This window comes from Anser brachyrhynchus (genome assembly GCF_964034855.1).
Source record: "Anser brachyrhynchus genome assembly, chromosome: 3".
Classification (NCBI taxonomy): Eukaryota; Metazoa; Chordata; class Aves; order Anseriformes; family Anatidae; genus Anser; species Anser brachyrhynchus.
Genome location: NC_137696.1, coordinates 35685625 through 35712887, shown reverse-complemented (window position 1 = coordinate 35712887; position 27263 = coordinate 35685625). Strand labels below are relative to the sequence as shown.

The 27263-nt window shown below is 38.2% G+C and overlaps 1 long non-coding RNA gene across 1 annotated transcript; it reads left to right on the top strand.

Annotated features, from left to right (window-relative positions):
- Window positions 1–1789: 1789 nt before the first annotated feature.
- LOC308192129 lies at window positions 1790–19292 on the top strand. The gene is made up of 3 exons (XR_013948582.1): window positions 1790–3252; window positions 4884–4979; window positions 17859–19292. It is a non-coding gene; the product is annotated as an uncharacterized lncRNA (long non-coding RNA).
- The last annotated feature ends 7971 nt before the right edge of the window (window positions 19293–27263 follow it).

Below are 27263 nucleotides of genomic sequence, written 5' to 3'. Positions count from 1 at the left end.
TGTGGTGGTTCTCTTACACTTTAATTTCCCCTACTCCTAAAGTAGTCAAGGAAGGAAAATTCCCATTCCTGGAAACTAGTTTCTGGTTTAGTGATCAGCTGGTGTAGTCTGTAGGTGGAGGGTCACAGAATTTATGCTCCTGAATGCTTCACAGTTTTGGAAACTACCTCAGGTCAGCCTATCCCTCTCTCTCTCTGTCAAGAATTTGCTAGTATGGGGAATTTTTATCAGCTCTATCAGTTATACCTAACACCTTTGTGTTTTGTTTGGATTGTAGACCCCAAGAATCTTGTCAGGTATGGATAGGAAACTTAGTCTATGTCTATATCGTAAGTGAAGGTGTGATTGCACAGTGGGTAGGAGTTTCCAACTCATTTTAACCTGACTCTCAGAAGGTGTACAACCTGGGACAACCTGTTCATCCTGGGACTGCCAGCTTTAAAACATTTAACAGTTTGACTATTGAATCATTTCACTTACAGCTTCATCATTTAGCATCTAAGTGTATTTTTTCTTTGACAGTACAATTTGAATACCTTTTTAGGGCTGACTGCTTCTTAATGAACAAAATAAATGTTCTAGAGCTTTAAAAGTCATGAGGCCAACAGTTTACTTTTTTTTTTTTTAAGTGTGGAAGTGTGGGTGTATTACTGAAAGCAGTTCATTCTTTGCGTTTAGCACAAAATGAGCTGATTTGATTTGTTTCTATTGCCACATGCTACAGGCAAAGAATAAAATTGAAAGAAAGGAACATATTGTGCCTGGGATGGGAGAATGTATTTGAATAAGAGGCAGACCCCTAATTTGATCAGGGCTGGCATTACTCCAAGTGGGTGTTATCTCAAGAATTGGAAGTTATCATGGTTTTCTTCTTGTTACGTTCTTCAAAAGAAAAGAGAAGAACAACAACAAAAATAACTTTATCATCTAAATGCAAATTTCTTTTGTTGTTGTTTGTGGGTTGGGTTTTTTGTTTTGTTTTGTTTTGTTTCATTTCATTTTGTTTTGCTTTCACTCAAGGGCTGCTGTAGCACAGTTGTCTAGGAAATGTCAGTCCAATTAAAATTTTAATTCTAAAACTATCAAGCTCTGTTGAGGGGAAGAAGTGTTTCTAGAAGACCCACACAACAACAAATGGTAACTTTTGCCTGATGTTGTAAAACTCAATGAAACGGGACTCTGCTGGATTGTACGGCACTTTCCCCATACCCAACTAAAACCTGTGATTTCTTTACAGCTCTAAAGCCCCATGATCTGGGATTGTGAAAGAGGCAAAGAGGCTTGGAAAGTTAAAATAATTCTACTTATTTGGCTGAATTTTTAAAACACTCCTTGACTTGTGCTTGGACAAGACCACTTGTCACAGACTTAAAACTAGTGGAACAAATGTGGTGACAGGCAGGATTATTCTGGGAATCACTGTGAGCAGCAACCCAAAATCTGTGAGGCATGAAGAGGGCTGAAAGCTGCTTTTTCTTTGGAGCTTTATTGTTTTGACATACTCTGTTGAAAGGTCTAGCTTATCCCTTTTAATCCTCTATTATTGTTAAAACTATTATTACGACAGTAATGTCTTAAGTGTGGACAAGGCACACAGGAATATAGGTTTATGGCTCAAAAATCTTACAAGTGTGAATACACTGTTGTGTACCAACTCAATAAACCTCAATCTTAGTGCTATGTATTGGGCTTATGTGGCAAGGCTTTGGTAGTAGGAGGGCTGCAGGGGTGGCTTCTGTGAGAAGAGTCCTGCAGCTGCCCCATGTTAGATAAGGGCCAGTTTCATCTGGCTCCAAAAGGACCTGCTGCAGGCCAGAGCCAAGCCAATAAGCGATGTTTGTGCCTCTGTGAGAACAAATTTAAGAAAGGGGAAAAAAAAAAAAAAACAACTGCTGCAGAACAGTTGCTGGGAGAGTGAGGAGTCAGAACCAGCCCTGCAGACCCCAAGGTCAGTGCAGAAGGAGGGCAGGAGGTGCTTTGAGGCACCAGAGCAGCAGTTCCCCTGCGGCCTGTGGAGAGGCCCCTGGTGGAGCAGGCTGTCCCCCTGCAGCCCATGGGTCCCACACGGAGCAGATCTCCACACTGCAGCCTGTGGAGGAGCCCCCGGTGGAGCAGGTGGATGTGGCCTGGAGGAGGCTGCGGCCCATGGAGAGCCCCCGCAGGAGCAGGCCCCGGGCCGGAGCTGCAGCCCGTGGAGAGGAGCCCACGCAGGAGCAGGGGGTCTGGGGGGAGTTGCCGCCCGTGGGGGACCCGTGCTGGAGCAGTTTGCTCGTGATGGATGGACCCTGTGGTACGGAGCCGTGTGGGAGCAGTTTATAGAAACATAGAATACTTTCGGTTGGAAGGGACCTAAAAGATATCTAATTCCAACCACCTGCCATGGGCAGGGACACCTGCCACTAGACCAGGTGGCTCAAAGCCCCATCCAACCTCAAAGCCCTTCCACAGTTCTCGAAGAGCTGCTGTCTGTGGGAAGCCTACGCAAGATCAGTTTGGGAAGGACGGCATCCCATGGGAGGGACCCCATATGGAGCAGGGGCAGAGAGTGGCTGTGAAGGAGTGGTGGAGATGAAATGTTAGGGACTGACCACAGCCCCCATTCCCTGTTCCCCTGCACTGCTCAGGGGGAAGAGGTAGAATAGGGTGCATGGGAAGGCAGGTGGTTTTAGTTTGCTTTTAGTTTCTCACCACTCTGGTCTGTTAACAATAGGCAATAAATTGTATTAATCTCCCTATGCTGCATCTGTTTTGCCCATGAAGGTGATTGGTAAGTGATAACCTTGTCTTTATCTCAACCCTTGAGCCCTTTTCATGGTATTTTCTCCCCCTCTTCCTTTGAGAAGGGGGAGTGAGAGAGTGGTTCTGGTGGAGCTCAGCTGCTTGTCAGGGTGAAACCACCACAAGCCGTGACAAACACCTGTTGCTGAGCATACTGCTGTTTTCTGACCTGGGGTACTCGAATTACTGCTGCAGTAACAGTAAGAAATTTAATGTTAGATCAAAACCAAAAGTTTTCTAGAGTTTTAGAAGCTGGATTCCAGCTTTTCCCGACTGCTAGTCCAGAACCTGAGCAAAATTGTCAGAATTTGAGGAGTTGGGCTAGTGAAGAGAACTTTGCACCTTTCAGAGTAAACCCAATCATTTCTCAGATCCCCAGGCAAGATTCACTGATATTATACTGCTGAACTGCAAATGAATACAACTCATGCTAGAGTTTCTGAACCTCTCTGTGACTGGACCTTTTGCAAGGTGGTGAGTTGCTCCCTAAAGCCATCTTCTGCTTCTTGGTCCTTTCCTCCTTTCTCTTCTCCTTCCCTGCCCTTTTTCCATTATTTTTTTTTGGGGGGTGGGGGGGGATCCAAAGCAGTATAAAGGCATTAAAAACTTCTTGAAGACAGCCTACTTTGGATTCATTCCACTTTTGAATAAGTTCTTTGACTATCTTTAAAAAAAAAAGAAAAAAGACAGACACTTTCAACATCATTATACATCCTTTAGAGACACACAAGTTGTAAAAAGTTACTTAATCTAGAAACTCTTCAGTCAGTTTGATGACATCCTCTCTCAACAGTTTCAACCTTTCCAGATGTTTTCCCTTTCCTTCCACTTAAAAAATAGAAAGTACTTACAAGCCTGTGTGTTTTCCAATTTAGATTTCAGTTATTGTTTGTACTGTCAATTTTCAGCCAATAAAACATTCCACAGGGACTTTTCAAGGTTTCTTATGCTGAAAATAAATAATCTCAAACTCACATTTAAAATCCATTCTAATTTTATTTACCAAAATATTCATAAAGTGTACAAAGGCTCTCTCAAGCACACAAGCTGTACTCTGAAATTGTGCTCAGATTCAGAAGAGTGCTCCAAAAAACAGTACTTTGGAGAATGTAGATGCGCAAGTAAAAGTATTAGATAAAAGCATAAATAATGCCGATTCAGTGCCAAGTTTGTCTTGGTTGTCTGCTGAAAGAGTTCAATCCATGAGCTTTGACAACAGAGGTAAGGTTCAGTTCTATAGCTCTAGAACTGACCAAAAGATGTGAAAGGACAAAGGTTTATTCAAAGCTACTTTCTAACAATTTTAATCTAGACTGGAAGAGACCAGAATGGACAGCTGACAGCATAGGAGACTTTGATGAACTATAGCTCTCCACCTCTACTTATGAAGTTTATGGTTTTTTTAGCCATTTTTGTTTAGTTAGTTGAACTTACTGAATTTATTGTAGAGGCACACCTACATATAATTTTATCCAATGCAGGTTTTAATTGTCTATTTTTAATAGTGTCAGAACATAAATAAAATTAGCTACCTAACATACAATGTCTCTTTTATTCAAGCCATTGATGTATTCCCCATTTCCACATCTCTTTTGCTGATTTCAGGAAAGATTCGATACATTTATCATTGAAAGAATACGAGAACTTAAGAAGAAGGAGAGAGATGTATGACCTATGTAAAAAATCACTGAAAAACACTAAGTTTGCATCTACTTTATATTCAAATGCAAACAGAACTCAAGACGAAGCTATTTGAAGTGATCAAATCTTTGTATGGGAAGAGTGCCCTTTGCATATGGTGTTAACTCACAGTTGTTAGTATGCCAACTCATTTTCTGCCTGCCTAGCCTAATCTTTGGTCATCACAGTGGCCAATCACAGAGATTCAATATAAAATCAAGTAATTTCCCAGAAATCAGTTTCCTAGAAACCTCAGATATCAGCAAACTACACAGAAAAGAAGCAAAAAGCAAGGGAGTATACAGGAAAGAGTAGAGTCCTAGAAAGGGAGATGTCTTCTGATTGGATTTGTTGTTGTTAATAATAGCAGTCTGAAATAGCATGAAGTTCACCTTTGTCTTTCTGTCTTTGTTTTACGCTGGGAGACATACAACACAAGAACACACATAAACAAAAAACAAGTTGTGAAGAAGGTGACGTCCTGGTCAAGTGATGATGCATAACTACACAATGGAGAACAGGTAGAGTTTGCACAAGTTTCTTAATCATATACAAATCAGTCCAATAAACTCCCTAATCCTAACCTTCCTTAGCTTTCATTATTTCAGGCACTGTTCCCAACACAGCTCTGCTAATGCCCCTCAGTTCGACATTGCCTTGTGACTAGCTATCTCTTGCTTGTGTTCACCAATGCTGAAAACAGCCTTGCTAGAGAACTGCCCAGCATTGATTCTGTCTGTCCGGAGCCACAAAAATCTGTGTAGTTCCAGGCCTCCACTTTCTCTGGGACAATGTTGGGTATAAAACTTTGATTACAGTCCCAGCAAAGCCTTTTGGCTATTTCAGCAGATGTTGGTTGTGCAACATCTTTTCCACTCATCACAGTTTGGTGTATCATAGGTGCAGAGACCATCAAAGCAGTGGTTTGCTGAACTTTGGGAAGCTAGACCTTAGATCATAATTAATGAGATCAATTAGATCATAATTTTTTCTTAATTAGATCATAATTTTTCTATAAAACAGCTCTACCAGATATTTTCATGAACTAGAAAGAAGAGCTCCATTGCTCATCCTCAAACCCTCTCTGTTTTACTAGAGCCAGATACTATTCTGAGCTTTGGGCAGATTTATTTAAACAGCTTTTGGATTCCATCTCTCTTCCAGAATGCATTTCCCTGAACATGTGACAGCTCGGTTACAGCATGTGGTCTCTTTTATCAGTGCTGCCCCCTGATGCCTCTGTGTGGTAACTATGCCACAGTGTCTAATCAGACAACCCGTTAACTAATAAAATTAACTCCCCAATAGTTTCCAGAATTACAGCAGCAGCTGCGCAGCTGGCTGACTATACTTAATCACCTATTGTAGCAGCTATGCATATATTGCAGACATGTAATGACTGGGCTGCAACTTGGCTTATAGAATACCACCCACATTCAAATTAAGTTTTTATGCAATTTCTGGCTTTCATGATAGTTTATATATATATATATAGCTTATATATATATAGATACACTTTATATTTAGTACCTAATAGAGTGAAATATCTCCAGTCTGCTATCGATTTCCAAGGTGAAGCAGCCAGCCAAATCAGATGAGAGCAATTTGCCAGCTGCTGTTGAGTGATAAATATTAGTCCCCAAATGTCATGTTTCTTTGCATGGTTCCCTGGAAGAAGCTGTCAATATTTTCATCAGGCGACTGGTTCTAAATCCCCTTCAGTGGTAAGGGTTTCCCTGGGGTATTCAGCAACTGTGAACAACAATTAAACAGCCCCAACAGAGAGCGTGTCCAGCGATTATCCAGGCAGGATGAAGAGCCATATCAGCCATTTTCTTCTAGCTCGTAGGTGAGGAATTTGCTTGGCTTGTTAGCCTGTGTTAACACAGATGAGGGAAAATACTCTGGGTAGAAATGAGGAGGAAAACTCAATGCCATATGAGAATCAAGACTTACTTATTTTTCCTGCCACGAACCACTGATTTAAACACTACTCTAGGCATGCAACTTGAATTATGATACTAGAGGTGTGACAGAAGATTTATATTTGTTTATCAATCATTTAAAAATGCTGCTCAGTGTCTGATGAAGGTCTTTGGAAAGTTTGCTTTTAATTTATTGCAGTTTTCAGTTTGATTCAGGAGAATGCTAAAATACACAGATACATTTTCTCTTACTTACCATCTTTCTTTCTTTTTTTTTTTTTCCAGTCTGAATTCTGCCTTATAAGGTTAAGTAACCCGAGCCAACTGCCTGCATAAACATTGTTTCTTGTATATGTGCTCTATCACCCCTTGTCTTGATGTTCCTCACTTACAAATTTATATTCACAAAAAATGATTAGTTGCAACCCAGCTCTCCCCCACAGAAGAGTACAGTGTCTTTACAGGACTCTAAGGAAGTGGCCCCAGGAAAGAGGACATGACAAACATCAACAAATTACAGCCCTCCTATTAGTTCTGTCCTGGTGCTAAACAAAAGATAGGAACTTAAGCATTATTTTAAAACACCTCCTCTTTTCTCCAGCCTCTCTCTCCCCACACTTGTCTCTCACCACAACCATACAGTCCATCATCTTTCTTCATAATATTGAATTGTTAAACTTGTCAAGTGGCAAGATTGGTTTACGGTTCTTAGGTACCTCAGTATTATATGTACAACGTGTACAATGCTTGCTGAAAAGGTGAGAGGGCAAAAAGAGGGATGGTGGAACATAACATCAAGTGAACTGATGAGTTAGGAAGTTGTTTTCTCAGCTATAGCCTAATTAAAAGCAACAGTTTGCCAGTTTCTATTTGTACCCCAGAGGAAACCTGACTCGCACTCTATCACAGCTTTTTCACTTTCTTAGAAAACTCACGGAGCTTGAACATAAAAGCAGGTACCTCTCAAAAGATCTCTTAAAAAGACAGCTGTCCCAAATTAGCCTGACTAGGAAGAAAGCAACAACACGATAAACAGGACATCTGTTTTAGAGATTGTGTTCCTTGTCAGCTCCTGGCTCTGCAGGTTGTTAATCATGTAATGGAGAAAACGGGGATGATGTTTGTTGCCACAATGAAGCCACGTTTTTCAAAGTACTTAAGTGCCAGTAAGACTTTCAGAAATAGATTTTTATTTTCCACCAGATCTAGAAATGATGCATAGGTGGGCTTTTGCAAATATTGCAACTGTGGTCTCCAAAATATGCCTTTGAAATATGACCATTGCTGCATAGGAGTGCCAGAAAGCTGTCTTCCAATGTGATACACAACACCATTTGAATCAATATCTCATGTAAAGGTGATTATGTTAAAGTCTATCTACTTCCCATGCTTGACTGAGACCTGATATAAGGACATATGAGAAATACAGTGACACTGATTAAGATATGTTTGATCACAAAGTGAAAATAGATTTTGCAATCAGTAGAGTGGGGAGACAGGGTAGAATGTTACTTAGTCTATCTTCTTCTGCTATTGGGTTTCCTATGGCCTCAGAGCTATTCTCATAGGTGCCAGGACTGAGTCACGCACGATCAGCAGATGTGATGTGTTTCCAGGTTGCATACATTTGTACATTTGCCTAGCCATGTGTGGATTCCAGCTTCACCTTGTCTCCTTCAAAAAAGTGTACAAAATGCTGCCAAAAGGAAAACATTTGGATAACAATCTAGGTCTTCTGTGACTGTGGTCAGAATCCAGTAAGTATGATGATTTAGAGACATGTTTCTGCTGCCCAATTCAAGGTGTGACCACCTGGTTCTGTTGGCTGTCTGTGTGAAAATCCATTATGGCAGAGCCCAGCTCTCTGTCATCCAAGTGTCTCACTATCTGGCTAAAATCAGCAAGTGGCTTTGAAGCAACTGGATAAACCTAAATTCATCCAGTGGGGTGCTAGAGACAGGAAGGAAGGTAGCATTTTAATGTTGCCACATCTGTATGCACTGACAGTCTCTGCTCCCAAAAGTCAAACCGTTTTGCAGCCAGAGAGTGTTTCTGGACTCCTTTTATTCTTGATACACAAATTTATTTCAATGCCAGAAAGACATTTGTCCATCCATGACTGGGAAAGGGACCCAGTACATCATTCTCTGGCCATTTTACTATTAACCCATTCTCTGTTGGAAAGCACACATGAATTATAAAACTCCAAATGGTCCAGAACAGACTAGACCTTTTCTGGAGCTATATCACTGAAAGGAAATATATTTGCTGAGTACTCCATGCATTGCTTTGGATCCACACACAAGACATGGATCTTTATCTTGGCACAATAATGACACTACATAGAAGACCAGCTTTCAAAACTGAGCAAAAACTTGTGTTTGATCCGGGATTTGCTGGGTCAAATTTTCTGACATATATTATACAGAGATTTAGGTGAATAATCATGATCATCCTTTCTGGACTGAATATACAATTCAGTAATTTTAGCTTTCAATTTTACATACTTTTTAATGCTCCATAATACTGTTTTTATACTCTATGATACTATTTTTTTTCATTTAAAATATATATTAATAAATATTTTATATGCTGAAATAAACACTGGGAGGACAGAATCCCTTCTGCCCAAATACACATCTTACTATTTCTAATAAGACATTCTAGGAGGCCCTTCAGCAGAAGAGGGAGTTTGTGTTTTACTTCTGATTTGCCTCTCTTTTTTTTTTTTTCTTTGATTGAAACTACCATGAATGTGGAGGAATATGTTGCAGAGAATTTAACGTTAAAAAGTTATTGCAAGATTAGAAAAGGTCTATCAATCTCTAAATTTAATACGAGTGCCCAGTCTGAATTCTGTAGAATAACCTTTTTCTCATTAAGCATAGCATTTTAATGAATTAGATTTATAAGGGGCACTGGCTTGGACCTTACTGGCAATAAATTGCTTAAAAGAGTCAGACCTTTGAGCTATAGAAACCACATATTGTAGGTAATTGAGGCACATTAGTAGGACTTTTATTAATCAGAAACGATATTATCACCCTTGCAGCCTCTTGCTGAATGTTTCTATATCAGTGTTTCAGCGAATAGTGAATCAGCCTTCCAAATAAATATGGCCTAAGTTGATACCATTAAAATGGATGTGCATTAAAATGTGGTGCATTTTCTTCTTTTTTTTTTTTTCACTGAACTACGTCTCCAGAAACATAGTATGTAAAATGAAAAAAAAACAACCTATATGTTGAAATATTTGACCCAAAGTAACTTCATCCAAGTAACTCATTACACTGTCCTAGCCTTATCTCCAGGAAGTTCCTCTATAGCCAGCTGAACCAGATGATCTCTCTACATGTTCACAAAGAACCACGTCTGTTAGCATGATAGATCTTTGTCATGCACTCTGGTGAGATAAATGTGAAGGAACTCTCTGAAATGGATACTCTACCATATTAAGAGAATGATTTCTCCAGGAGAAGAATAACTGAAAAAAAAAATCTTTGTTTCCAGGGAAGCCCTATTGCTCTGAGTTTTCTTCCAGCGCGTGCATACATACTTAGAAAATCTTTTATATATTCTGTAATACTTGTCCAATTCAACTGCGTATTTTTTTATGCAGTCTAAAAAATGGAAAATAATGAGAAAAATGGAGAAAATTATGCTTTATAGATAAAAAAGTCAGTAATCATGCCCACTAGATTTTTTTTTTGGCAGACAAAGAAGTTAAATGCCATGTGTCCAAATTAGAAATAGACAAATTCTTAATCCATGTTCAGACTAGAATCTTCTATGTTCCCATCTCTGCTCATGACCCATGAGAGAAAATGGGAAATGTGATTCTGAACTTGACAACTATCTGAGTCAACAGGTTCAAATGGAGAGGGACTCCAACTGGAGAGGGATCACCCAAGGAAACATTTGAAATCTTCAGAAAACTTTTCGCTTTAGAAAGATTAAACATGGGATCCCAAGTCACCCTATTTCAAATACTTTAAGCATAGCAGCACACAAGCATCCAGCTGTGGAAAGGGCAGGGGAAGCATACCACAGACAGACAGATGAAGATACAGTCTCTGACTTAGAGAGTTTCTAATTTAAAATACTGGGTGTTCTTGAATGTTAGAATAGAATCTGTGTGACCTTTATTGTGCTTTCTGCTTTGAAACTAATTATTTATTTTTCAGACAGAAAACTTCTTAGCTGGTATTTTTCCACTGAAGCACTGAACAAACATGAATTGCCTTTCTTAAGAAAGTTTTTTCTTAAGCTTCTCTATCCTCAGTAAACATAGAAAATGATCAACCTGAGGAGTCCCAAGCTTACCCACTAACCTTATTAATTTTCAAATCTACTTGAATCCCATTGCTGTTTGCTATGTACAAGATAGTTTCAGTTTTAGTGGGTATTGCAATGGTCTGTGTTTTGAGTGGACACCTTGGATCTATTTCTACCTCTACCTCTACAGAAAGCTGTTTTTTTTTGCTGTGATTGCTAGTGCTGTATGACAATTCATGATTTTTTTTTAAACGTTTACAAATGCAAGGTGTATTACCCTCATGGCTGATACTATATCAACTGTACTTGGACAGGATAGCTGCTCCTGCAGATTGCAAAAATGTCGAACTTCATAGTTTAAGAAGAGAACTTTCTCATGAAGGTCTATAAAATTTTAATGGGATTTTGTTATACATAACTATCCATTTTACAATAGTCTGCCTCCTCTTTTCTTCCATTTTAGCATCATGTTCTTTGAGTGTTCTCTGCATTTATATGCTCTTTTTTTTTTCCCAATATATATGTACATGTTCCCATGTTCCCTCTACTTAATTTTGTTTCTTTGTAATTTTTCATTATTATTTTTTTTCTGTGTGTAGGATTCAGTTAACCCAGTTTCTATTCACCATTTCAGTCCCTGCTTGAGCCCTTGCTTTAAAAGACCACATATGATTGACAAAAATGGATGCGGGCTTCATCTTGCTCTCTTTCCTCTCCTTTCCTGCAGTTCTTTCTTCTCAGTGGCAGTGGTATAGATATTTGAGTGCAGAAGGATAGAGAGGTGGGTAAAAGAAAGTGTTGAGCAGGACAAAGCAAGGATGCATTTGCAACTGACTCATCACTTCTTCTGAATGTGCTTGATAAGAACATAAAATCAAAAGTGGATTTCTACTAGAAGACCTGCTATTTTTGAAACTAAGATGACCTTTTAATTGTTTGAGACTTTGCAAGGTCTGCAAGTAATAGCTCAAAAGTGTCCACAGCCCATTTTGTCCTATCATTTTCTGCCTGTTTTATTATATTCTGAGTATCCTCAGTTCCCAAAGGTAACATATTAAAAATGTAAAGCATTCACATCTTATAAAATCCAGGCCCATATAGAACTCCAGCTATACACAAATTTAAAGTTTCCAGGAAATACAACAGTAACTGAATTGAGGCATCAGAGACATCATTCAAGAGACAAAGAAAAAAAAAAAAAGAAACGTTGAAAAACAGTTTTCACTACTGTACCATTGAGATGCTATGTCATATTCCAGGTCACCTTTTAAGGAAAGCTTCAAATGTATTCAGATCATCTGGTATTGTTCTTTTGGGATCTTACATCTTCTCCCTGTGCTTTCAACATATGTACCCTCCTCATTAAAGACCAAAGAAGTTGAGGTACAAAGAAATATTTGACTTCTCAAAGAGCTTTTCCAATAAGACAGTTTCAGAATTGGTCTGCCATATTTTCTTCTCAAGTTCTTTCAGAGCAGAGATCTTTGAGTCATTAAAGGTTTCTTCTTCCTTCTTCCTTACTTCAAAAATAACGTACAAATTTTTTTAAGAACAAATATAATCACTGCCTGAGGTACCACCGTTGTTTCTCTGAAGGGTCACACACAAGTGTTCTGCGTAGTTCAATACAACGTACAGGAGAAGGTTAGTTACCCTCAGAGGACCAGTTTCAAATTCCATTGCAGTCAATGGGGCATTCAAAGTTTGATGTCAGTAGGATTGAACTACAGTACCACCTGTTTATATGTTCCACTCCAGTGCAGCAATCACACCCTACTGAAAATATAAACGCATGTTTATCAATTCTAGTTTCTAGTATCTCGAGAAATGACATTAACAGAAATCACGGTAATTTTCCTGGTACCGATATGCTTCTATCACCTTTTCCTACTTTGCATCACCATTTTCTTCCTGAGATGCCACCTATGCTGCTGGTAAGACAGTTTAGTGAACAGACCAGCTGTGTGTGGTACTTGTGTCTCCCTCTAGCTTCACTTTCTTTACTGCAAAAAAATGTAGTCTATGGTTGCTTGATATTAATCTCACTTATCATCAAGTTTCAGTGGTGGTCAGGCTCCTTTTTTGTACTTTAAGTGTATTTCAGTCTGCCTTAATACACAGTTTTACTGTAAGCCTTTTTCCCTTTTTTCTCCTGTCTCTGTTCCTACTTTATGTGACCAACATAATGCCAGCTCTTGGGTCAGTGATATTTAGCTTTTCTTCTTAAGGCTCCCGCCTGCTCCTAGAAACACATAATATAAAGCAAACAACTGACAAGCCAATCTGTCCTTTGAGATCCTAGTGTACAGTAGTTTTCTAGTTTAGAAAATTTGAAGATTTGTCCATAAAGGCTCAGACTCAGAGTGCAAACTGATATATTTAAACTACAATCAAACTTCAAGATTATTATTGTTATTATTGTGTCTGTGTAATTATCTTGGATTCTGATTTCTGATACTGAACACCTGATAATTAACAGCACGGTATGGGAAAGGCTATGTAGAAGTTTGTTCATTCTTGCTTCAAGCTCCAGTCTTGAGGCCAGAAGAAAAACATAGACATCTCCAAAAGGTGCAGTGGCACACCCCTCTGCTTTCTGAGTTCTGCTTTCTTCAGACTCAGGCATCTGCTATCCTAAGTCCTTATTCTTTAACTGCAGGCGTCTTGGAAAACTACAGGCTCTTGCTTTCAACTCTTCATGACAACACTATTAAAGAGAGAAGAAAACATCCCTTTTCATAAAACATATATTTCAGCCAAAAGTCTTGTTACCCTATTGTATGAGCCCTATAGCATTTTTATTTCTGGTAATTTTGCCCAGAAGGAACATATAGGTACAGGTGGGGCAAGACTCCTGTCAAGGCCCAATTCATTTTATGACAAGAATAATTTCGGTGTTTAAAAATTCTAATGGAAAGAATGAATATCACGATATAGAAGAAATGAACACAAATACATTAAGGTGCTGTTCTTGCATGTGCTTTGTTCCTCCGCAGCTCAAGCATTTGAGTAATGTTGGCTTGCAATTCAGATATTCATACTAGGAACCATGTTGCTTTCATGTGTTTGATCATATGAGTCATGGTATAGGGTTTTTGTTTTATGATTGGCTGATTGTAACTCAATTCAAATGTCAATCCATGAAGAAAGTACATTTTAAAATTGTTACTTGCAAGTATTTAGATATGCAGGCCAATAAATATATTTTGCATGAATATTTTGCATTATATTTGCATTATATTCATTTCAGAGAAACTCAGTCATAGACGTGCTTCTGGGAAACAATCACAGACCACAAATAAAGTGCATATGAACATACAGGCACTACCCTGAAAATTGTGATTTTCCAAAGACCTGCTCAGTTACCACCTAAAATCTCTATGCACTTCAGCTTTTGCCAGAATAATCTGCTGTGACAAAAGTCTTGCTTTACTGAAGTGGATAATAGATTTAGATTTCCTCTTCTTATCTTCAGTGACTGACTAATCTCCTAGGCTTTCTAAGTTATTTCATCTTTCTTTGTCTGACCCAACTTCTTGGTATAGGTTCAGCTAGAGATGTTGACAAGTTGTGCTTTCCCTTGACTCCTTTACTGTCCTCAGTCCCCTTACCTAACTTCAAAAAAGAATGCATGGTCAAGTAATAGGGCCCTTCCTGAGCTATGGAAGGACCTACATTCATAAGCCTTCAGCCAGGGAACAGAAGAGTTTAGGCACGTAGGGATACCTTAAAATGTTAAGTAGGTTGCCTAGCCTTTAATTTAATCTTACTCCTAGATACCCATTGAGACATACTTTTTTGTCCTTTCAAAGAATCCTAGGAGAAAAGCTTTTCCTATCATAATCTAGTTTGTTGTTGAAAGTAGTAAAACAAAAGAAAAATAATAATCTGTGTGGCAGACTAGGTCTTTGTAACCAGCCATGTACTACTGACTATTTAGTTTATTTGGTTCAATAGTTTCCTCATCTTGATTTGGAAGAGGGACTCCTACTGTTCAGAGAAGTATCTTAACCCTAGAGCACTCTACATTGATGACATTCTGATGTCAAGTGCTCTGAAGCTTCCCATTTAAAACTCTTCGACTGGAAATAGTAAACTATTTACTGAAACAGAACCCTATCTACCTGTGACTCTAACTACTGGTCTCCTCAGTCATTTGTATGCTCCCATTGACACAATACTTTTTATTTTTGCTACAAAATTGAAGGATTCAGTGGGAGGGAAGGAAAACGCAGTACTTCAAATTACGCATGGTGGCATATAAGCACCTCCTTATATGGTGGATGTTGTAGCTTTCTTATTTAAAATGAAGGACTGTCTGGGCATAGGCCCTGGACTCTATAGAATAGTTTACAGCTCTCAAACACAAGTCAGGGGAAGTACTGCCTTTCAGCTCAGACATTAAAATCTCTTTGAGATGTAGAGTCTAAATAATTTCTCCCTTCATCCTTTTCCTCAGTTGAGTTCTGCCTTTCCTCAGTTGAGCTATCAACTTTGTCGAATTAAATATTAGGTATCTTTCTTTTCCTATGTGTTACGTAGGCCTTTTTGCTCTGATCTGCACCTAAATGGCAAACCACTTACAAAATAGTGATAGAGGGGTAAATATTGCTATATGGAAATTCCCCTGGGAAAATCTGTACTCTTTAGTTGTTTTTATTTGCAATTCTAATATGACCCCTCAGCTGTGACCAGAATCTTCTTATAAGTAACTGTACCATAGTTTTAGCTTCTGCAATCCCATGAGATACGGTAGTATGGGAATGTTCGTTGGAAAATGTGGAAGGTAATGTTCTGTCACCTCTCATATTTCCCAATTGCTTTACAATAAAGGATAAAGCATTACAATGCGTCGTGCTATTACATTGTCATGTTTTCATTGGTGCTATCATTGCACAGTCCATAAATTCTTGCAATGAAAAAAGACTACTAAACTGTCTATACATACAATGTTAAATTCAATGTGTTGTCTTCCGTTTCATCTCAATTAGCAGCACCTAAATGGTTGGAACCAATTCTGCATCTTCATTTGCACTGCCTGTCTAATAGCCTGATTTACATCAGTAACACCAACACAGAATTTTAGTTAATTGGGATTTCAGTAGCTAAACAGCACTTCATTGTCCTAGCAAAACAAACACGTGTTTATGAGGTTTTAAGCAAAACTGTAAAACCTTCAAATGATGCTTAGTTTGTCAAGCAGTAAAACTGCTTTCTATTACATTTCAGTATTCCTAATTCACGCAACTCTAATGTACTCTTTGGGGAGGGGATGCCTACAGTTACAACAGTGACAGAAAAAGTCTAAACACTGCATAGAAACTCACCTGATAGATACTTCATAATAAAACTGTTCATTAGGTAGTTCTGTTGTACTGTAGAGGTGGAAACTTTTCTCATTGTGAGCAGAATTAATTCCACAGAAGCTGTGCTGTTTTATCGCAAAGGCTTAGATGCGTTGTGAAATTCACTTCTTTTTATGCTCTGCTTAAGTCCTGCTGACACCCAGAGGGACCTAGAAATAGCTTCATAGCTATATGATAGTGTTTGTTTTATTGCTACAGTATTGCCTAAGGGCTTATGCTATGATGGAGCTTTGTTTTTACTGTCATTCAGTATTGTTAATTCCAAGCATTCTAGAATGATGAGTCACACCCTTGGAAATGATGAGACAGTCTTAAAAATAATGAATTTTAAAACCGTAATAACGTGCCTTAGGGCTTTATTATTTTACCTCCAGTTTTTGAGATTAGAATGGATTTGTATTCAACATTATTCTCCCACTTAAAACAAAACAAAACAAAAAAGCAAAACTTACATTATCAAGGTACAAGGGTGATACATTCTTGTGAATATGTGAGAGTGGCTTTTGAAGAAAATATCAAACTATGTGAGGCCTTTTCATTTCTATGAGATGTATATGTATATACACATCCATAACGTGGTGAATGTGTGATTGAGAAGTCAAGAGCTAAGGTGTTGCTGAATCAAGCAAGCAGGAAGAATGAGGAGGGACGGTGTCTTAAAGTGAACTAAACCCTCAACGTGAGTAAGTGAGATAGTCCCCATTTGGGGCTAACAGAGACAGAGCAATCTGCATGCACTGAAGCTTGGCCTGCTCTGTGTACAATTTCTAGCATGTCAGATGCAACATACAACCTTGCATAGTCTTTAGTTGCTGTTTCTCTCCAGGCACAAGTCTTGAAAGTACATCACAAAACTCAGTCCTACCCTAGGGCGATGCAGCAGAGCAGTAGGTCTTTCCCACTTCCAATTCCCACTATTACAAAGGAGAGATGAGATCCATACAGCAAACTTATAGAAGAGAAATCTGCAAGGTCTTCTAAGAAATTGTGAAGGTGTTTTTTTTTTTTTTATGATTTTCAACAAGCCAAAATAGTGAACAAGGAGAAGAGGTGTATATAAGGATGGAGAGGCAAGGAGAGATGAATGTTGCAATTAAAAAGGAAAAGAAAGAAAGAAGGAAAAAAACTGCCAACTATTAGAATTTGTGATTAGAATTCAGCACAGACTCAGATGTCCTGGAAGGGACAGTTGGCATACACTATATGAGGCATCCTTAAGGCATAGCTCAGAATAAAGTGACTGATGACTGCAATAATGACCATTATTTCAATTCTGCATGTCAGCATTCAGAACTGAAAAAACACTCCTGCTTAGAGCTACAGAGAACATTAATGAAAATTCAACAGACAAAGTCAAGAATCTCATTTTACTGTTGGGGAGAGGCAGTTTAATACCCTTCACTTTTCAGAAGAAATAGAATTTCTTAAAAGTGATGACAATGTTGCAAGATGGTGACAACTTCAATGAAAGTCAAGGAAAACAGATACAATTTTTCATGAGAATACAATTAAACCCCCAACAATTGTGAAAGATATTAGTGTCAAAAAAAAACATCATGTCAAATTTTCTCTGAATCTCGAGGGGACACTTAATCAGCCTTCCACAAGAACTAATGAAAGGTGCATAGCTGAAATCCAGTGCAATTGTTTTAAAACTGCACATCAGTGTGAGGTCAAGGAATAATGATCATGAAGGTTTGATCCAGAGAGTTTTCAATTTACAATAATAATTGTTTTCTTCTGCATTCACCACTTGATTTTGCTTACAAAGGAATGTATAAAAGTTTAAATTGGAAGGAAATCCCTTATTTATTTATTTATTTATTTTTTTCAGCTTGAAAATGACCATAACGTTGAAGAGTGTTGGACTTGTAGTGTGGAAGAGCAACAACTTTGAGTGATTTATAGTACATCCAGGATTGCATCCATTTGTCCACCCCAGCGTGCATTGCATTCACAACAGTAATTGCATTCCTATATGCTTTGTGAGAAATGGTGGGTGAGAAGAGGGGGGAGCCCCAGATTAGAGCTCCCACAGAGGGAAAGGCTGTAGTGGAAACTCAATGCTTGTGATGAAGTGTGTTTCCTCCAGCTGAACTGCTGCAACACTTCACTGTAGTCTCATGGCTGTGGTGACTATGGGGAAAGTAGTCACAGTCTTGCCATCTAGCCTTAAAGATCATGTTTACTTATTTATTTAGCAAAGGAATGAAAATATAAATGAAATCTGGAGACAGCATACAAATGATGAGGATGTTTTCCCAAGAATATCTTACATTATAATTCTAGGAAAAAATACTTGGAATAACAAACAAGCAAACAATAGAACTGCCACTAAAAATAAAACAAAAAAGAGGATACTAAAACTCAGGAGAGTGATATGTAAACTCGCTGGTATCTGCTTTGTGGTTTCTACAAGTGTAAATCAGTAGTAACAGCACCAGTATCACTGAAGTACCAGTCTGTGTACCTGGAGAGAGAGCAGAAATGGGCTCTGTAACATTTTAAGCATTTTTAGTTGGCTATGTTCAAACACTTCTAAAGGTGGTAAACTTCCCTGTTAAATATCCTTCCTCACAGTCACCAGTGAGTAGGAAGCCACAGAAACCTCAATGGGTTGATTAGAAAGCCAATAACTACATTTGCTCTCAGAGAAAATCTGTAGTTTCAGTCTCCTGTTACTTGTCTGTGTCTTTCTCCTTGTACTTGCTTGCTTTTTATTATCATTTATTATTATAATTATTTATTATTCTTTTGGCCTTTAGTTAAATTTGACAAGATTTCCCTGAACGCTTAATAGGCAAACTGAGGGAATTTTGATTAAATCTTTGTTCCCAGATGACATTTCATTCTGCTTTAACAGCTTCACATCTCTGCTCTATTCCCTCTAATGTTTCTATTAAGAAAAATATTAAGTCACAGAAAGTAACACATCACTGAGATGCTGACACCACCGGCAAACAGCTGTCTGACTGCATTGAAATCACTGAAATTAGTGAAGGAGATGTGATGAATTCATTTTTCTTGTCCATCCTGACTGTCACAGGAAGCACTCGGCACTTATGCTGCTAGGAATGTTCAGATGGATAGATGTAATTTAAAGTGTAGAAAAAAAAGACTGGGCTCAAAGTGTACAGACATTTGGTAGAAGCAGTTGTGATAGGTATTAAGACTTTTTTTTTTTTTTTCTTCGTGTGTGCATTAGAAGATGAAGCTAGAGTGTACTCACAGCAGTGGCATGACTTCTGGTTCCTCTCTGTATCTCATATCCTACACCATGGCATCCAGGTTGCTGACCATGATTCTGCCATCTTTTATTCAGGTTGTGGGTTAATTGGGTCCTGAGCTGCTCCTCACCCTGGGTACCTCCAGCTGCTGTGCTGTTAAGGCACAACATATATCATATATATCACTCATCTCAAACTCAGTTCTGCTGGCTGCTGTTGGAGCTCCTTGCTTTCTATAGAAATCTGCTTTCAGAGATGAATGCAATTTAAAATGCTGTGGAAACGTGCTGATGTGGTTGTTGTCAGCCTCTTTCTGTCTCCCTCTGAACATGAAGAGATGGACAACACAGGAACCCCTGCTGACAACTATGCAAAGCACCACTGAAAGTTAAGAATGTAGCACCTTACTTTGATAGATTATTAATCTATCTGGATTATTAGATTACTAGATTATTAATCTATCTAGATTTAAAACTGAAGAGATTGTATTGATGGTCTCTGCCTAGACTTATGGGCAGATGAGCCTGTTATATTTTATTTGCACAATACTTTTCTCAGGAATAATTTTATGGCAGATACATCTTTGCTCTGAGCTCAGAATGGCCTCCTACTAAGAGGGCAATTTTCTGCCTCTAACCTCTTTTGGATGACTTGAAACAAAACCCCAAAGTGGGAAAAGTAGTCTTCTATTCACAAAACCCACTGATACTCCTTTTCCCTGCTGTTTGATCTACTACTAGTGTCTTCAAAGTGGAGGTGGAAAGGCATTATTGGTCAGCACTACCAGTTTGAGCTAGAAACCCTTCTCTTCTCTACCTGTGTGTTGAACATTTGCTGTGGAAGGTCCTTTCCCTCAACAGAGCTGCTTTGGAAATCCCAGATGAACTCTGCTATGGCTGAGAATTTGCTGGCAGGACAAAAGAAATGACTCCTGGGAGGTAATTCACTGAAGCCAGACTCAGATCAGTAGTTACAGATGAAAAGAGTCTTATTAAGTAAATTAATTCCCTATTAGATCAAGTTATGTTCACTGATTGGAATATTATATTCCACTAATACTCATTTCTCTTTTTTTTCTATTGATATAATTTACTTATGGAAGCAAATGATGCAGAAAACAGATGAACCCTGCCCTGAACACCTTCCTCTTTATGTAAGGAGACAAAGCAAAGAGAGAATACAAAAGGGAATGATTAAACATTTGGATTTCCATTTAATCAATATTAATATTGCAACAGGCAAGGAAGAAGAAATACCATAGGGCATCTGACTTACGAACTTAGAGAGGGAGCTTTATGCTCCAGTGCAGAAATTCTAAGGCTGAAATAATTACAGGGTAATGTTTGTGGAGGAGGTGGTTATGGCAGTAAACAGCTTTTCCACAATTGTCTGAGGCACTCGATAAACACTGACTATCAGCCTACTCTGATGCATTTAACATTATTTAAGCTATGTTGCTTGGGAAAAAAAAAATCTAGCAAAATGCTGTGTAAGTCAAAGAATAATGGAGATACCCTAATTTCCAGGTTATAGTGTCTTCTGGTACTCTGGAAGATTCACAGCAGCAAATGATCTCACAGGGCGATTTCAGCTAACACAGGCTGCCTGCCAGCCATCAGCCATCAAGGGGCCATTTCAGCACCAAATCAGGCTACTGAGGGGGAAAGGGACACGCGTGTCCTCCAACTACTTCCTCCATATGCCAAACTTTCCTGCCACCTCTACCTACCTGCCCACATTACTTTGCAGGACCTAGTCACTCCCAGCAGCATTGAGCCAAGCAATCTAAGTTCCTCTGATGGCGCAACTGTTTCTCAACACAGGAATCACATGGATGCAGCTGGGTGCACAGTGCCCACAGCACCATCTCATAACTGACTGAGTCGCAAACGTATCACAGTACTCTGCTTTTGACAGCTAACCATGCAACGTGTTTCAGCTGAGCTATAAAGACTGGTACTGATAGTCCCAGGTTCAGCTTCACAGACCCTTTCAGGGCTTCTTCATGTTTTGGTGTGTCTGTGTGTTGTTGTTTCTTTGTTTTGTTTTGTTTTTAAGGTGTATGCACAAGATCTAATTTGATAATGGTGATCCTAGATTTTTAATGGCTTTGTCATGGTATTACATCGTGATTCTCCTGCAGACAACCAGATTCATAACTCTATTGGAGTAAAATGAAGCTGTCTGGGAAAATTTTCCTGTTGGTTTCTATTGTGTAAGGAGTTCTGGGAGTTCAAACTGAAAAATATGGGTACAATTTCTAGTCTACAGATAAATAAACAGCACTGCTGTTTAACCACCCCTGATACAGCATGCTGTTCATTTTTACCAATGAGCAGCACCAAAAGGGAAAGAGGAAGAGTAGGCAACATTTATTTACTTATTTGTTTGTTTGTTTATTTATTTTAAGCAGTAATGAGACTTTCCTTCTTATTCTCATTTACTAGTGTTGTTATAAAGCAGTTCTAGCAATTTTGCAGTCTTAGGAAAAAAAATTAAAAAAAAAAATGAAGAAGAAAGAAAATAATGAAAACTAAGTCAAACTGGTAAAAAGTTTGTTTCCACAACCTCTGTGAAACAGAGCTGAAGTTCCCTGTTCTGAAGTGGGGGGAAGAATCAGGCCACATGAAAGATTTTGGTTCAGGGTGAAATTCACAGAAACAGGCTTTGATCTAATATGCTAAAATATGCAACATTTATTCTGAAAAATTGTGAACTTTTTGAAGGCAGAGGTGTGAGCTCCACTTAGACCATCTGTATGTCCCCTCTCTTTCATGGAGGCCTTCTACTGGTGCTCCTGTGAGTGAAAGACCCTCACTGAGGAAGAGGAGTAACATTCTCAGTTGCAGTGCAGTTTTATAGATTTTATACCCACTCTTCTAGTCCAGTGTCCTATATATTCAAAGGCTGCGGTTTTCACATTTGGGTTCATTCCTGTCCTAAAGAATGATTAAGTTCTGGACAGAAAATCCACGCTCAAACCCTGATCATATTGCAATCTGGCTATGTAACCTTGAGGAAAGAGGAAATTCAGATCCTCTCATACTATATCCTAAAACATTTTTGTCTGCAATCCCAAAGTGTGTAAGAGAAAGAGATCACAACTTTATGCTGCAAAAATGTGAAGTGTGAAGTGAGACTCCATAGCACAGGTCTGATAGATGATTTCAAATCTAGATGGTTCTGTATTGAGCTCTGTATGGGTGCTTTGATTGTCTTTCTACTCTTTCCCCAGTCTTCTTTCTCTCCTCGTTTTCACTTCACAGACTTAAAGCTGGAGGACAGCCACTGTCATCTCCCTTTCTGGTAGCTGCTGTAGATACTAAGGGTTGGATTAGAACAGAGGCCTCTCTAATGTTATGAGGGAACACATGCTAACAGGAGCTTTTATATTGTGGGAGGTTTTAGGCTCTGAAGCATATAGAGGAGAGATAATGCTATAAATAAAATTGGGGTCCATTTTTTTTTTTTCCAGAGGTTCAGGCTGGTAATGAAATGTGATACAGAGCTTAGATTTATGTTAGAAGGCAATGGAGATACTACTGATGAGCTTTTTCTTGAGGTTCACCTTGGAACAAGTGCTTACATATAAACTGAAGCTGAAATTGAATAGAAGCTTAAATAAAACAGAGCACTTAACACCTGCTTGGCGAAAGCAAGGTTTCTCTCTTCTGTTTCCTCTTGCCTGTTGAGGAAAATGGGTCCTGAGTTTCTGATACTCCATTTTCAGAAGAATTTTCTGCCATTTGATTTCTGCTTGAAATCAAATTTTGGAAATTTTATACAATTCATAGACTTTAATATATGCTCATTTATACAAATTATAGTTTCAAATATATACTTTTAATTACCCACTCACTATTTTTCTTCAACTACTATGCAGACTCACATTCATACACAAAACCACAAATATATTTATGTCCGTTTATGACCAGTTGCTTCTTTTTTTTTCTTTTTTTCTTTTTTTTCCCTAAATTGATTTTTATCTGTCCCCTATTGTGCCTTTGGGATCTTCTAGGATTTGAAACAGTTCCTAACTGTCATTTTGATTTCTCTATTTATTTTTTTCCATTGGACTTAGATTACAAGTATACAGGTAGGTTATGTGTTTTCACTGTACAAAGCGGAATCTCCAAAAAGTCAGTATTTTCCACTCTAATATATAATTTAGTGTGCTGCTAAGAAATAAAATGCAACCTCTCCCTAACTAAAGGTACCTTTTGTTGCCATTATCTTGACCTCCATTTCCAGTTATATCCTGTAGATTTTTTATTAAGGAGAATGAAAAAGAGAGAGAGAGATAAAATATGTGTAACCAGGACATTCAAACACACTTCATTGGTAAGTCCAGATGCATTGCTGGCAGCACAAGATTGACTTTTTGGTGATTTTTTTCCCCCAGAGTGCATAATAAAGTGCTTTGTGATGAATGAAATAATCCACCAGTTACCATAAGAAATGCTATTCCTAAAATTTGAATTTCTGCTGACCATGTCTGTTTTGCTTCTTCAAGTATAAAATAGCCTCCTGTGTGCAGTCTACTTCTTTTCCAAGACTAATGGCTGTTTTACTTCAAAATAGCTGAACAATAGTTTACAAAGAAAGTTATCAAGGATGTTGATCAGATCTCATGGGAAAAAGCCTCTTTCTAATGCCACGATCATTTGTAAGATGTCTTTTGGAAATAAATGACCATAATTTGCAAGATAATCCATCAACATTATTGTTATAGAAGCTGTCATGGGAATTAAGGGTTTTAGAAGTAGGATCTTTATATTTATGAAAAACAAAATTACTGTTGATCAAAAATAATATAATTATATCATTTTTGATTGCAGACATTTTATTAATGACAGGTTCCCATTGTAAATGAAAGTCAGCACACACAAAAATGATGAATTTATTGATGCAGCAATACCCAAGTAAATTAATTTTGCCCAATATTAATGCCGAGTTTGACACAATCCCTGTATCAATATCTGTACCTAGAGAGTGAAGCAGATACTAGTAGTACAAATATCAGACGGAGGTGGAAGCTTTCTGGGTGCTGTGAAAAACTTTGCATTTGAAGATCTTTTGGTCTCCTGTACTTTTTGCTTTTTTTCTCTCTAGTTAAAGGATAGGATATAGCAGGCTACCACATGCTGAGGCTTTTACAAAAGCATCAGCTGAATGTGTTAGGCTTTGCTCAAATATGTAACCAAGGACAAAACTTGCTCCAGACACAGTTATTTAAACAGATAATAGACTTGAGAAATAATAAAGAATTAAAATGTGGAAACTTTTCATCTACCAGTGCGTTTACAGTGAGGAAGGGCAACACTCTCTTGCAAGATAGACTTCCTATCCCCTTCAATCACATTAGCATCCATTTCTTGCACCTGTTCCAATTTATTTATTTATTTATTACTATTATTTTTTGTAGTAAGGGTGACTAAGACTGTATAACTTATTCCAGATAAGGCCTTTTTCAGCATTTTAGTACTATAACTTTGTGTACTTGAAGTTTCGTTTTTAGGACTTGTCTATTTGTTGTTGTCTTTTTTTTTTGTTTTGTTTTGTTTTGTTTTTTGGGGGTGGGGGCGGAATGAAATGCGTGCCTCTGAAATACTTGTTGCATCTGAGGTTTTGGTCACTGGAACTCTCAGACATTTGCACATCTGTAGATCAAATGTTCTGTGAGCTTCAGCTGACAGGTGTTCAGTTTTAGGCACTATCATTATATCTTCACTGAGAGAATTGTTGCGCACTGGAACAGGCTCCCTAGGGAAGCAGTCACTGCATCAAGCCTGTTGGAGTTTAAGAAGCATTTGGACTGTGCACTTAGTCACATGATCTGAATTTTTGGGTAGACCTGTGCGGTGCCAGGACTTGGACTCAATGATCCTTATGGGTCCCTTCCAACTCGGGATGTTCTACGATTCTACGATTACAAAATTAAGATAATGAATATGGGTGAAACACGAATGAATATGGAAAAATCCTTTGTCAGTGAAACTTGTGGAAGCTGTGGCAGTGAGGAGACCTGCTTTTATGCTATTGGTACAAACTTCATAACTTCTTCTGTAGCACAGAAGCTAGCTGTTTGTACCACATACTAACTTTTCAAATGTCAGGTCTACTCATCTGCAGATGAAATTTTGCAAATAAATCAGAGGTAGAGGATGACCTATATGGAGTCACCATCATCTTCTAGCAACTCAGTGTAGCACAAATCCTGTCTTCCTATCAATCTGGAAAAGGACACCTCCAGCAGAAGTGACACCTACCAGCACTAAAAGCATTGGTATTTCCTGTCTCAGAGCCCTGACTGGTATCATAACCTTTGGCACCTGAACATTCCTGATAGCAGCACTGTGATCAGGAAGTTAATTAGCTAGAAAAGGGAAATATTTTCAATAATTGCTGATTACTATCCCATTGTGTAAGGAAGCAATCATGCAATGGAAATGTATGTACAAGCCTAGAGGATAGAAAAGGCCACAAAGAAGTTTATGGACATAAATCATTCCAGATACAGGAGGCTAAGAATAAAAAAGAGGCTAAATACTAACACTAAGGTGCATATTGCACTCATGAATACTCAGCTTGTTTGAAGACAGTGCTCTGTTGTGAAAGAGTAACAATCGCTTTAGTAAACTGTTGAGCCACATGTAGTGGAGAATGTTGCAAGAAAAGTAAGTGGATAAATTGTGGCCTCTAAGGTCAGCAACACAATGTGTTTTTCTCCTCAGTATTTAACAATAGCATACGGAAGAAGCGGTATTGTGAAGTTTTCTGACTGGTATGAAATTAAATGTGAAATGTTCTTTTACCTCTCCCTCTCTTTCCTGTCTTTTTTCTTTTGGTGCAGATCCTTAGCTGGAATAAAGCCTCACAAGTATGTTCTTCCTTAAGGAGCTACTTCATATTATGTCAGCCGATAAGGTGGTCTATTGATGTCAATGATTTACTTTTGAATATTGTGGTACTGATTCCAGCATGGATTTACATCTTTTGAGGATTGTATCTAGAATTAGTTCTTTATTTCAATATATATAGTTTAGAAGTGAGCAAATAATCTAAGGTAACTTGACATTTATTTTTTTTTCTACTCCTTAGGAGAATATGTAATGATATAACTTTCCATGAAGCACTATGTGCCAATAACTCTTAGTCTTTAGCTCTTCAAGAAATTAAACCCTGTAAATATTTGCAAATGATACCTGAACCTGTTCTTTAATCCGTCAAACTCACATACTGAAATCAACAAAGATGACAAACTAAATACCTAAGTAGTTGAAGCAGGTCTGTTTACCATTTATGATGTTTGGAAACCATTTTTTATTCAGTTTATCTTCTCAAGTTATTAAAACACTACTCTGGATTTGTACTTACTGAGGCTTACACTTAGATCTATATTCTTGCGCTCTGATTCCAACAATATTTTTCTTATTTTGTAAAGTGCCATTAATATTTACTCCGAGTCAGATTTTACTGCTTTTGATGGTGCTGAATAGCACTTCCTTGCCTGAACAGACAATGAGAATTCTCATACAGAGAAGTGTTATTTAGTGAGAGTGAGACATACTGATCGACTAAGAAGAATACTTGCCATTTAACAAGAAGGTATATGTTACATGTTTAAACAGTGGTACTTTATAAAAAGGTGCACGCAACATTACTCTTCAGAAAAGTGTAAGAAGACAATGTTCTTTCAAGAGCACATAACCAATTTCAGGGGAGTATCACATGTTGCCACGGAAACCAAGAACTTCAATTACTTTGTGAAACTTCTAAACAAAACATACTAAACAGACGATTAGGAGCAAACTATAAGAGTTGGTCAAATATATATTCCAAAACAACTTGTTTGCCATGTGGAGATCCCACCTAATTTGTGCCAAACCTTCATTCAGGGACATGGTATATATAACTTCATAGCTGTGGACTCACCTAGGCTGAACCCTAGTGAACCCTACTAGCTCACAGTGTATGATGGACTGCAAAAAGAAATTCAGCCTCAACAAGAG